A 14,835-nucleotide genomic window follows, 5' to 3' on the forward strand; every position below is an offset into this window, starting at 1 on the left:
CCACTAGCACACACGCACACACGCACGCACACGCACACACACACACACACGCACAGAAAGAGAAAAAGAGAGACAGAGAGAAGTTCTTAATACCCATCCATATATACTAGTAAACTAAGTTACGCTGCGTGTGCCAACCCCCGCTGAAATTCTTAAATCTCTTGCGGACCCGATTTAAAATTATATTTTTAAAGACTAACATGTAATTTAAAAATTATTTAAAGATACATTTAAAGATTTACATGCAATTGAAAAAGATTAAATACAAAGTTAAAAAGCAAAAATACAAGTATAAAGCAAAAATAACTTTCAATGTAGGTAACGCATCTTTATTGCCATTAAAGGACAGTTTGGAAAAAAAATTTTAAGTGTGACTAAATTATAAATGAAATAAATTAATTTTTATAAATAGAAATTTTTAAAATTATGCCACTTTATCACGTAGATAGCTGAAAATTATCGTATAAAAATCATAGATTTACTTATCTTAACTTTGGCTTACGTCGGTGTAACACAATTTTATAAATATTTTATTATCTATACAAACGATATTAGATTCTTTGAAAAAAAAATTATGCTCTGATGTATAACATCACAATTCTTCAACCTTTTTTTTTATTTTAAATTATTTGATGTTATTTGATATTTACTGTGTTATATATGTTATTAGTTATAATTTGATATTTCACTTCTTAAATTAATTTTCTTAAATTTTGTTTCAACAGCTTTATTGGTATTATTAGAAAAGTTTTAAGAATCATATTAAAAAGATAACTTCAAGTTGAGCTCTCTAGTTTTCGTATATATGTACATATTTTTATAATAAGAACCATTTGATATTGGATACTTGTCTCCAATATACTGCTTTTTTTGTTTCAGTACGATGTATCGTTATGTTATTCGTTTTTAACAATACAATTGACAAACGTATTGAAAATTTTTTAAAAATTAATCCAACCCGTTATAGCAAAACCTCAGGGTAAAGGAAAAATTTGCTAAAATTTTGTATTCACATAGATTTTTCAGGTTATAACCTAGAAAATTCAATACAGTAAAAATATTTTTAAGGGTAAATATGAATTAGGAGATATACACTTGCAAACATATTTTGACAGATACTTAAACAAAGATTGAACAGTGAATTTTCGGGTGTAATTTTATTTTCTGCGTTTATTTTTCCAGTTACCACCGAATTGCTATATTACTTACCATAAAATATGATCAAATTATCATGGTATTTTTTCTATAAAATGTAAGTTAATTTAGTTATGAAAAAATTGAAAAAAAGTGATAGGGTCAAGTGTTGCAAGACCTCAAAATCATTATAACAAGACAAACGAATTCAACTTATTAGTTGACACAATTATAATACAATCAGATATAGTAGCGAGAGGGTGCAAAAAATTGCAAGGGGGGTCCGAGGGGAAATTGTCTTTAACCACTCAAAATTTTTTTTTGTGAAAATAGTTGAACAGCAAAGTGAATAATTCCTTACTGGGGGATGGGGAGGGGGTGAGAAAAAAAAATTTGACTGGCGGTGTGGAGGGGGTTGCACGACCCTCTCAAACCACTATATCACATGGGAAGATCTATCTTCCCACATTATATAGTTTCATGGGAAAGTCGCAATTTTCCTTTTCCCACTGCCTCTTACTTCCACCACTCAACCTCGCGACCCGTTGGCTCTCTATCAAAAAAGGTAGCTATTTTGTAGTTTTTTCGTTAATTTTAACAAAATTACAATACACTATTTCAACCGTTGTCCTATCTTACTCCCTTATGCCACCTCTGGCTTCTCCTCAGCTTTGTTTTTACAACTTCGCAGCCATTGTACTAATTTTTATATACTTTATCGTTCAGAATCGGGGAACGTCTAAAAAGTATAATTCGGCCACAAATTGCTATATGCATAAAATAAAAGGCAGTGGCAATGTATTCCCGGTGTTGAGAGATATATATTTCCCTGACATATCCTTATAATAAAGAAGTATAATCAAATTCGTTCTTAAGCTAAACGAATATTTGAAGTTAATCCTAAAATATGGGATTGATTCCGTAGAAACTAACAGTTAATAGTAAGAAAAGCCTTGATCCTGCGAGGCTAAATAGTAGTACCTGTCAGTGCTCAAATCACATTAAAATTTTTAATTTGTGTATATATGAGGCATTTCACGTCAACTGTCTTAGCGCGATCCACGAGCATCAAAACATGTACTTTTCAACTCGTGATTGCGGTATTATAAGTAACTGAGAAAAAATAATGAAAACATAGGATCGACGTGTTTTTTTCTCAGCTTTTCGGTGATGCAATCGGTTTTTAAAAAAAATTACGATTTAACCTGGAAAAAACACAAACTGTGTTATATCTCAAAAACGGCATTTTTAATATTTTTTTAACCATCGCCAATCGAAAGATCAGGATTTTTTAGGTCAGTATGGCGATTTCCAGAGAGTACTTTTTTCATTTTTGCGAGATATTAAATGACAAAGTTGGGCGCAACGATACAGCGGCAGCGGCTGCTCGACTCGCGCGATGGTATGCTATATATATATATATATTGCCAAGCGAACATGGTTAGGTTGCGCTGTTTTGATTCGACGTTTCGATGGACGGTTGGATGGCATACTTTTCTTGTTAAGTGTATTTGTAAATAAAGTTGTTTTTATTGACACATAAGTTACGAGGAATCGACAGATTGATAGTTTATCTTGAATGGAGCAGTATTTGAGCTGTGTATTATATTTATTGCTTGTTTTCGACGTTCTATCAACTGGTAACTAATTACGTTATTATGCACGCAGAAGATGAAATGTGAGCTAATGATTTTACTTGCCGAGCGTTACTTCGCTGCAACGCTTATGAAGGATATTTTTTTGATAGTTTACCATATTTTAATTCGATTCTCTTTACGTAGGTGAGGCCTAACTTAGGGTGAAATTAAAGTGCGTCGTCTTGTCTACTGAATTGAAAAATCGTATGCTTCTTGCTTGCTTCAACAATGGCTTTGTTGTTTCAGTGCTGTAATCCCTTGGGGTTGCCAATCACAGCAGTATATTCCAGAATTTGTTAAACTTTCCAACTGATTTTCGAGAGACATACCCTGCTGTTTGTGATGGATCAAAGATTTGTACAAAGTGCGGATTTGAAATTTACAAATTGAAATCTCGAAATTCTGATTCCCGTCTTAAGAACAAAAAAGCAAAAATTGAAGCAAGTTGCGATGAAAGCTATCATAAAGCTGGTGTCGCCGTCCTTGATCAAATCAAAGAAAAGTTTGCTCTTTCAAGTAGTAGAGATGAAAGAATTTTGTTACTTACTCTGTCTCCGAAATTCTGGAGCCGTAATGACATGATAAAAGAATTTAACTGTACAGAACGAGAAGCAAGGCAAGCTACAACTTTATTATCTGAAAATGGCATATTAACAGCTCCCAAAAAAAACGAGGCAAAGTACTTCCTCTCGAAACAGAAAATTTCGTTAATAATTTTTATGTAAGAGATGATGTAAGTCAACTTATGCCTGGCTTCAAGGATTTTATTTCGGTGAAACAAGAAGACGGTAAAAGGATTCACGTACAAAAAAGATTGTTACTTGGCGATTTATTTTAACAGTTTAAAAAAGAACACGAAAATATTGAGATCGGTTTTACTAAATTTACTTTGCTTCGACACGTCCACTGCATTCTAGCTAAAAGCAATGGAACGCATACGGTTTGTGTTTGCGTACACCATGAAAATGTTAAATTGATGTTGGAAGGGGCTGACGTATCTGAATTAACAAAACTTAGCAAATTAAAGTTAAACAACTACCATGATTGCATTGCAGCCCTAGTATGCGATAATCCGTCAAATGAATGCTACACGGGAGACTGTCTTGATTGCCCGAATATAGCTCAATTAAAAAATCATTTAATTCAAGTATTTAATGACAACGATATTTGTGGAGTAAAATTCCAGAACTGATTTCAAACTGATCGGTGTAATATAGCATCACAAACACTAAATGCTCACAAATTCACTGCTTTCCTCTATAAAAAGGTTATGAAGTTAAAAACCCATTATCATTTCTTGAAAAAACAATCACAGTATTTTCAAAACCTCAATAGTAACTTGGAAGATGGCCAATTTATTGTGTGTTGTGATTTCGCAGAGAACTACGTGTTCGTTGTGCAAAACTCGACCAAATCGTTTCATTGGAACAACAATCAGGCAACTGTATTTACGATAATTATTTATCATAAAAAAGGAGATGAAGGAAAACATAAAAGTATTGCCATTATTTCACCATACCGTCGTAAAAATACCTGCTCTTTCGATTAGCGATGGTTAAAAAAATATTAAAAATGCCGTTTTTAAGATATAACACAGTTTGAGTTTTTTCTCGGTTAAGTCGTCATTTTTTTAAAAAACCGATTGCATCACCGAAAAGTTAAGGAGAAAACACGTCGATCCTATGTTTTCATTATTTTTCCTCTGTTATTTATAATACCGCAATCGCGAGTTGAAAAGTACACGTTTTGGTGCTCGTGGATCGCGCTAAGACAGTTGACGTGAAATGCTTCATATAATCAAGCTCGACTCATACATTGTGTTAATAAGGTTTAAATAAGCTCTGAACTTAGAAGACACCATGATAACAGACACAGACGCTTTATTTCACTTTTTACGTAAAGATTATCTATATTATAACTATTGTTAAGTTTGCGATAAGTGGTCTCTCTTATCAATCAAGTGCCTATCTCACTTTTAGATTGAGCCAAATATAAAACATTTATACAAAAAAAAGGTTAATTTAAGATGAAGTTAAAATTACTCGGAGATACGCACGTGTGGCCACCAAGCTTGATATGCCGATCAGCAGAAATCGCGTTTTTGCTCGTTTTTGGATTAGTAACAAAATCGGCAATAGGCTGATCTTTCAGCAACAAATTAGCGAGAATTTATTGCGCAGATCCCAAAATGCAAGAATAAAAATAGAAATTTTGTTAAAATCGATAGAGTAAAATTTTTAAATATTACAAATATAGTTTGGGAAAACATTTTTGATAATAAATAAAAAATGTATCTAACAATAACAACATGATTTTAATATTTTTATATGTATAAACAAAATTTATTACCCAACAATACATCTCATGAATGTATATTGTATTTATGTACCGATTACAACATTCTTGTGAAACACAATAAAAATAGACCTAAGTCTTCGTGGTTTAATAGGGCTTTATGATACTCACAAAATGAGTCATCTTAATGCGAAACTTTCACGGTTTGTAATAATAATCAACTAAATACAATTTCAATTTATGTATGTTCTGGAATTGTTATCACTGATACAAAATAATATAATACATACTTATAAAAACCAACATTTTGCACATAGTTTATCATACATGCTTACAAAAAATGCTTAGCGCACCAAGAACCTAATACTTAAAAATCGATTGAAATACAATCAATATAAAATAATTTCTGATCGTACTCTTAGTTATACAAATGGAATGGCTATCAATTATTCGTATGTATGAAGTCCATTAATTTGTCTTCTGGGCGGTGTGAAAAATAGATTAAAAAAAAGTTTATTGTAAGAAAAGAAACATGTTCATATTAGTTAACATTCTTCACAAATAAACATTTCTACAGTACAAAAATATGTATGACATACAATCTTTATGATGAATTAAATGATGTTTTTTTTATAAGACTTTGAGTAAAACGTGAATAAATAAATAATCTTTTAAATACCAAGATAAATGGTTCTATATAGTAAGACGCTGCTTGAAATGCCCCACTAAGTTAACTATATAATGTAACAGTTAGCTATTTAATTCAATTAACAATCATAATAACGCTTTGCGCAACGACTCTCTATAAATTAATTATTACTTTAAATTTCTTCTTGGCGAAGAGATAAATCAGAGCGATAAAAGAGGTTTTGTCTTAAAGTAATTTAGTAACGGAACAGATTAAAAATAATAAATCAATACATATACGATACATACACGTCTATATACACATCAAGGTCCAAGAAAGATGGTATGATCCCTGTCAGCTACCATAAAAATAGTGTGGGGGTCAAAAAAGTACCTGGGGGTCTGTAGAGAGTGTCGGGAAAAACTAAAATATATCAAAGTAAGAGAGAGAATAAAGGGGTTCAACCTTACTCTGTGAGGGGCACTGGGGGCAGCCAAGGTTAATGGGGGTCTGTGAGGGCGGCTGAACGGTGTGGTGTTGAATGCCCCACTGAGATAACTATATAATATAAATAGCATCCTATATTATATAGTTAACTAAGTGCGGCATTCCACACAAACCCCCCACCGCCCGCCATTTGCCCCCCATCACCTCCCCCCCACCAACTCCCCACAAAAGAAAGTAAAAATCCGTTATTTTCTTGCTTACTTTAACATATCGTGGTTTTTCTCAAAACCCCCACAGACCCCCACCGACCCCCTACAGCCCCCCACTAACCCCACACGCATTTTTCATGGCCTCCCACCGCCCCTCCGCCGACCCCCCACAAAATATTATATGTATAGTATAAAAGTATAGTATTAGTCTTTATTCAAGCCAGGGGGTACAACCAGGTATGGCTTCATGGGATGATAACAATGAATGTTTTAATATTTAATCAAATAGTTACAGATTACTGCACAATACTATAATCAGCTAAACTCGAATACAATCAATTGTATTTCAATTTATTGGATTCCTTGGTTTTTTTGTAAGCATAAAGTTTTTGGTGGGCTGACTTTTTTTGTTAGCATTTTGTAACGTTGCATTTTGCCAGCCCTGTCCATGTGTTAAAGTCTATAACCACATTTCTACCAAATCACATGAGAATATTGTATAGTATTTTTTCTCAAAACATCCCACATCCCCCGCCTACCCCTCACGGCCCTCTCACCGACCCCTACAAATTTTTTCATGGCCCCCACCGCCTCCCCACACTACTTTTGGGGAACCTGACCGTGATCATACCGTCTTTACCTATCTTGAGACAAGACTGCCTAATCGCCATGATTTATTTTATCGTCAAGAATAAATTTAAAGTTATTTATTTTATTCATGGGGGTTTTACTAAGTACGTTTAAAAACCAATTTATATAGAGTTAACAATATTTTAAAACCAAATAATATATACACATATATTGGTGCGCATAATTATTATATCATCATCACTTATATAGTCCTTTAATACACAATTCTTCTTTTTACGTATATAAACTTAAGTTACATTTAGAGTATCATTAATATTAACAATGAAAGTTTCACATCACTTTATGAGTTATCTTATAAAGCCTAATTAAATTACGGAGACTTACGTCCATTTCTATTCTGTTTTAAATTAATGCTAAAATCGGTACGATAGATAAATACGATACACATTCATGATGTGTATTATTATATAATAAATTGTACCTATACATAAAAAAATTAAAGTTAAATCATGTTATTAATATTAGATACATATTATATTCAAAAATTTCTTTCCAAACTATATTTTTAATCTCTAAACTGTTTTCTCTATCGACTTGAACAAAAATTTTATTTTTATTTTTGCATCTTGATAAAGCCACGTATAATTGACCATGAGAATATAAAGGATTTTTTAAGTATAATACCACATTATCAAAACTTTGACCTTGAGACTTATTTATAGTCATAGCAAATGCTACAACTAATGGGAATTGTTTTCTGTATAAAATAGAAGGTAATGCTGAAGTATTTTTAGTATTTTATGTAATTATTGGAATAAAAATTTTATAACCAATTTTTTCTCCCGTTACTATTTCGCTTTCTACGTTATACTTCAGTAATTAAGTAATTCGCAATCGTGTACCGTTACATAATCCGTCTGATATACCCAAATTTCGAATTAACATTACTATTGTACCTATTTTTAATTTAAGTTCATGAGGTGGCAAGCCTTCACGAATGTTGTTTAACATTTCTCCGGGAAAATTTATATAAATATTATTATCTGATTTATCAACACCTTTATATGTTGCAGTATTGATGCTGTAATAAGTTTTAGTTTGCCCATGTTATTTACTTAAAATCTTATTGTTTAAAAAAAAAGTATATTTATTATGTGAAGTTAGTATCACGATATTGTCAAAACAGTTGCTGTAATTACCAAAAATTTTGGTATAGACATCATCTGTTATCTAGAATTTAGGACTGTTAAATGTTTCTATGTCCCCTTCTCTAATTGTTAACAATAATTTTAAAAATTCGTTATTACTGGAACGGATATTTTGTAATTTTAAAATTTTAAAGAAGTTCCATAAAAATAATGATTTAATAGATTCTTCTATTATTATAGTTCTATTACCGTTTTTTATAACTGGAAGGATTTGTCGAAAATCTCCTCCTAATACTATTAATTTATCACCAAAGCAAAGTTTTGTATTACACAAGTCTCTCAACGTTCTATCAACGATTTCCAGAGCTTTTTTCGAAATCATGAAAGCCTCGTCCCATATTATTAAATCAACTTCCCTTAATTTTTATTTTCAGTTTCAAATTCTAAAAATACTCTTTTAATATTATCTAAGTCTAGAGGTAAACGAAAAGTTTTATGACTGGTCATACCTTTTGGTAGTTATACAGATGCAATTCCTGTCCAAGCCATTGACAAAATATTTTTACCTCTAGAAACAAAGTAATAAATGAGTGTCTTCTATAAGTAGGTTTTTCCGGATCTACCAGGACCATCTATGAAATGTACTTTTTTATCTTGTTCACAAATAGTTTTAAAAATTTTTCTTTGATCTTCATTTAAATTTGAGTACATTATATCAAACATTTTTTTACTGAAAGATATTTCCTCAATATTGCAATTATTTATACAGTTGCTAATGGGTGTTGTCGGTAAACTGAAAGACTCACATGATTTACCTTCCGATACCAAAATTTGATTAACATGTAGAAGAGCACAATTATTATCATCATTATCGAAGTCTTCCGTAAAATGTTTTTTATATTCATTCAATATTTCATCTCCTTGAATGTTTTCTGAAATCAAAAACCAAGCTAAAAATTGTCTTAACTGGTATGGAAACATAATTGTTATGGCTTCTTTAAAAATATTCTCGATTTCAGAATCATGTTCTGTTAAACCCATTGCAATTGCAGTATCCCTGAAATTTTTATATGTTATTCCATTATGTTTTTTAACGTCTTAAAACGATGTAGCCCCATGTAATTTATTTAAAACAAGTTTTAAAAAAAAGCATTCATGATCTTTTGGAGATACTATGTTAAGTCTACCTATAGCAATATTTTTCAGTATAATTTTCCTTTTTTTCCAAATTTTAAGTTTATTGTCAAAAATGTAATGTTCTGGAATGTTAACATATTTTAGTGATTTTGCGAAATCATCTAGTTTATTTAATTCAAACCAAGCTGTAAGGGGTGTTTGATAATTTGTTATTACATTTTTGATATTATTTTCTTTAACTATGAGTTTTTGTTTATTTTCAAGATGAACAGCTAGATTTACAACTGTATGACTTCTACCACATATTGGATATTCTTGAACTCTCCAAGCTGCTCTATTGGACTTACATATCTAGCATCTACGTAACTACTAATTTTATCTACTATTTTTTTATTTAGTTCGTTTGATGTTCCTATTTTAATGTATGCTCTGTCACTACCTTTATGTATGTAGTTATAAATATATTTAATGCTTTGTATTGATGCACAATATTCAACGTTTGAATGACATTTATACTTCATTAACAAAAATTTATTGTATGGAACAACCATTGAATTATCAACATAAGTCTGATTTATGTTCAGACTTTTGTAAATATGTTTTTCAGGCAAATTATTTCTTCTCATATATTGTGGGTAACCGTTATTTTTAAATGAAGTTTGGTTTGTAAAAGTTTTTGGAAAATTTTTTGTACACTTTTGGTGAGAATTATTTATACATGGACTTTTATCTGTATGAGGGCCATGAAGCATGTGTTTAATCACTAATTTTGTAAGTGTTATATTATTCGAAGGAATTTCAGCCGAAATAAATTTATCAATTTGTTCAGGTGTTATGATTTTCTTAGCAGGATGTAATGTCATTAATAAGTGTGCATGTGGTAAACCACGTTTTTGAAATTTAATAGTGTAAACGTATGCTAATACTTTACCAAAAAGATTTTTTTTAATAATGTCATCTAAAATTAATTGTAATTTTGTGTGGAATAACCGAACTGTAATATTTGGAATATCATTTGGTGTTGTATTTTTTGAAAATTTAGATGATAAAAGCTTTAATTCTTTTCATTTAGGATTACATGTCACTGTAATAAATAAGTCTGGTCTACCGAATTTTCTCATTATAGCCATTGCATCTTGATAATGTTTCTGCATGTATCTCGGACTTCCTATATACGTAGAAGGTAGAATATAAAGATTTCCTATTTTTGCTCTGTTTCAAAATTTTTAGATAAATTTGATGCACTGTTAGCCATCGCATCTAATAATCCTCCGTAATACTCTATTCTTAAATTTTTTTGATTGTATCTCAAATAATTTAAACGATTATGCTCATTCATAATGTATGAATGTATAAAAAATTGTTGAGTTAACCTTCCTCCGTATAATAAGGGACTAAAATTTTTATCATCTGGTCTGTAGGACAGTCTATTTGCGTAATATTGCAACTTAAAAAGTTTTTTGTTTGATTTAGAATAATTTTTGAAGTAACCTGTACTCCACCCCAAATCTCCTGAAGGAAAAAATAGGGGAAAAACCATTGGATCTTTGAAATGCAAAAGCTTATTAAAAATCGTTTTTGTAGGATATGTGTCTGTCACTTCCTTAGGGTAAACACAAAGATCAAAATTTTTTGGTAATTCCATAAAATTTGACGTGGTGATATAATTTCCCAACAATTACTTTACTGTGTAACTGAAAAAGTTAAGAATAAATAAGAATAAATACACAAATTTATAAAAATGTAGTTCTTATAAAATATTCAAAAGTTGGGGGGTTGGCGCGCAGTGTGCGCAGGGGGGCGTAAGCCCCACTAGTACATATGTATATGTTCATGAATAGTGAGTTATGCGAACAATTCCTTCACGAAAGAACTGTTATAAGGACAAAATAAAAATTATGAGGACGCCTGCATAATTTCACCATGATGTTAGTATGTAACCTAAAAGCACGTTAAGTTCGCACAAGTCACTTTCACCACACACACACATGCGCGCGCGCGTGCACGCTTACCTACACACACATACACACACACACACACCAATTTCTTCCATATATATATATATTTATATATGCTAATGGGGGTGATACCATCAGATAAACTATTAGTTTTAGACCCAGATTTATCGGGGTTAAGACACGGATATTTCCGTAATAATTTTTTTATAATCAACTGACTTACTGAATAGTTAATGTTTATCTCTTGGAACATTTTTGCTGGACCGACTCTCAAAATTTCAAGTTACGGGACCGAAATCTTATAAATTTGAAATTTTAACGGACAACACTCTCACAAACGCACGCAATTGAATATGGGTATTCCAATAAGGGCGGATTGTGTTCTACAAAGGTTGAAAATTTTGCTGGAATTGTCTTCGATTCTTCCTCTCCATTAAGCCAGTTCTACAGGTTTGCAAATTTGAAGATTGTGTCCCCCCAAAATAAAAACTAAGAGCCCGTAACGCTAAGGTTTGTTGTGTAACTTTTTCAAGCGTTCAGTTATCGACTCGGAAGATGGCGGGTTAAAATTGAGCTATTTTTTATTAATATAAGTGCAGTGGGAAAGCTCAGTTTGTGTTTGGTGCGTTAGGATCTCGATTTTTCGACGATTTTATAAGAGCCTGGAGCGCTCCTTTTTTTGCTAAGAGCCCGTAACGCTATCCCGTAACGATACAAAACCCGTTGTATCTTCCCTGAGTCTTAGCTTATCGACTATAATAGTATAGTACATAATATTAGGGACACAGTACATCGTACAAGACAAGAATAAAGCTTAATTTTCACTGTGACTGGTATCATCATGATTTTAAAATGATTTTTCGAACTCTTAACGCTCTTTTTTTTTTTGAACGAATCACATTATATGTTTGTGCAATGTTTTATTACCGACTCAGATAGTGTGATACATAATAGTAGGAGCTCAGTACTTTATACAAGTGCAAGTACACAGATAAAATTTCACTGTGAGTAAGATAATTATAATCTTAAGATTATTTTCTCAACCCGTAACGCTACGATTTTTAAAAAATACAATAAAAAAAGTCTTAAAAATTTTTTTCGTGTAGATCCAGCAGGGCTCAAACAATTTTAAATTATTTTAGTCACGGACAGTATAAAATTTTTTTTAGAAAAATTAAAAACCCGTTTTAAGTTTTTGTTCATGCCGGCCCTTGAAATATATCGTTTTCAGTAGAAAGACTCATACGTTCAATTTTTAAAGCAACCAGTAAGTGCTTCGAGATTTTTATGTATGTTGTAATTTACAAACTAGTCAGTAAGATCCCCAAGTCTTTAGGAAATTGGCACATTATTGTTATTATTAATGTTTTAATTCACAAAGTCGCCGGTAAGCACTCCAGGTTATGTGGAAATAGGCGCTTGTGTTACTTATAAAGTATTAAAGTTCTTATTCCAAGAATTTCAATAAATACTGGAAATACTTTATCATTACTTTTTATTTTACATAGAAAACAATTCTCATTAGTTGTAGCATTCGCTATGACTATAAACAAGTCTCTAGGTCAAAGTTTTGATAATGTGGGATTATACTTTTTTACTAAAAAATCTTTATTTTCTCATGGTCAGTTGTACGCGGCTTTATCGAGATGCAAAAACAAAAATGAAATTTTTGTTCAAATCGATAGAAAAAACATTTTAGATATTAAAAATATAGTTTGGAAAGAAATTTTTGATTATAAGTAATAATATATCTAATAATAACAACATGATTTAAATATTCTTATATGCATAGACAAAATTTATTACTTAATAGTACATCCCATGAATGTATATTGTGTTCATCTAATGTACAAATTTTAACATTAATTTAGAACAGAATAGGAATATACCTAAGTTTTCGTGATTTAATGGGGCTTTTTAAGTTGACTCATAAAATAAGTCGTCTTAATGCAAAAATTCCACGGTTTGTATTAATGATGAACTAAATATAATTTAAATTTATGTATGAATTGGTATTATTAACTCATATACAAAATACTATGATACATACACATAAAAAATTTACACGCAGTTTATCATAAATGCTAACAAAAAAAAAGCTTAGCGCACCAAGAACCTTATACTTATAAATCAATTGAAATTCAATTGATATAAATTGGTTTCTGGTCGTACTTAGTTGTATAAATGGAATGATTATTGACTATTTGTATATATAAAGTCCATATATTTGCCCTCTAGGCAGTGTGTAAGAATAAATGATAAAAAAAAATTTATTATAAGAAAAAAAAACATGTTGTTATTACATTCTTCACCAATAAATATTTTTACAGTAAAAAAATATCTCTTGGTCAATTACGAATAATCTACTCTGAAGCGATGGAACCTCGTGCTTGTCATTGCCGGATAGACTTGGCGTTGAATACAACTGATTTGCATGGTAGGTACAATTATAGTGGAATTGAAACTTACGTATACTTTAAGTCTCCAAATCAATGTAAATGTTCCAGTGTCGCGTCAACGAAAAGCCGAAAAAAGAGCAAATGGTGGTAGCTCCCGCCTACAGGTATAGATACATCAGAGACTCTTGGATTGAATCCAAGCGCACAAAAATGGGGTTTAGGAATGGCGGGCTGTAGGGGGGCGGTGTGGAATGCCCTACTGAGATAACTATGTAATATAGAAATACATACACACACACGCGCGCACACACGCACACACACACACACACACACACACACACATATATATATATATATATATATATATATATATATATATATATACCGTTCTCTCGAAGAACGGCTCAAGTCGAAAAACGTTGTTTTGAGATAATTGCATTTTAAATTTATTGAATGTTTTATAAGCTGTTATTATTATTTAAGATTATTTTATTATATTTTATTTTAAATCTTTAGTATCAACAAATAAGTTGCGATCGGTCGAAAGACATGAAATATTTTATATTAATATTGATCAAAATATTATTAAATTAATACTGAAGCCGTTTTAACGGAGAATGACTGGAAAAGTTGTCAAAAAAATGTTTAACCTAGAATGAAGTAATATTATTTGCAATAATTGTATTTTTAAAGAATAATGAAATGTAATTTATTGAATTTTCAAGTACATATATCTAAATATTCTCATAAAATACATAATATGCATAAATATTATGTTCAATCGCCGTTATCGCTATCATTGCTTGCGTCAATATTTTCAAAGATGTTATATAAGACATAAGAGACAGAAGATCTTTTTTTTTATCATGTTTCATACTAATTAGAGGCACCTTTTTTGAAACCTCATTGTTCTTTATTACAAATTACGGTACTAGGTTAAAGAATTTGAAAACTTTAATCACTGCTGTTATACTGCTGTTATATGTCCTTGTACGCTAAAATAATTCCTGATGGCTTGAAAATTAATTTAACATACTTTTAAACAGTACAAGTACCATTTTTCAATCTCGGATTTTTGAAGAACAGAGGTTCTAAGGCTGTGTCCCTTTTTTCTAATAGGTGACCACTCATTTCTACTTCAAACGGACTAAGCTTAGCTCTTGATTTTCTTATTATAGTTAAGTATTTATTTAGGGTTCCGATTTTTTTGTATTTTTTTAAGGATAGCCTCATAATTTTCAAAATGTCGATC

At 31.0% G+C, this 14,835-nt stretch overlaps 1 protein-coding gene across 2 annotated transcripts in view; it reads right to left on the reverse strand.

Moving 5' to 3' along the window:
- wapl (cohesin release factor wings apart-like) overlaps positions 1–14,835 on the reverse strand; it is a 436,770-nt gene that overhangs the window by 130,952 nt on the left and 290,983 nt on the right. The window lies entirely within an intron of this gene.

This window comes from Copidosoma floridanum, unplaced genomic scaffold (genome assembly GCF_036245765.1).
Source record: "Copidosoma floridanum isolate Cflo_tuat_1 unplaced genomic scaffold, Cflo_Japanese_pri ptg000030l, whole genome shotgun sequence".
NCBI classification, from domain to species: domain Eukaryota; kingdom Metazoa; phylum Arthropoda; class Insecta; order Hymenoptera; family Encyrtidae; genus Copidosoma; species Copidosoma floridanum.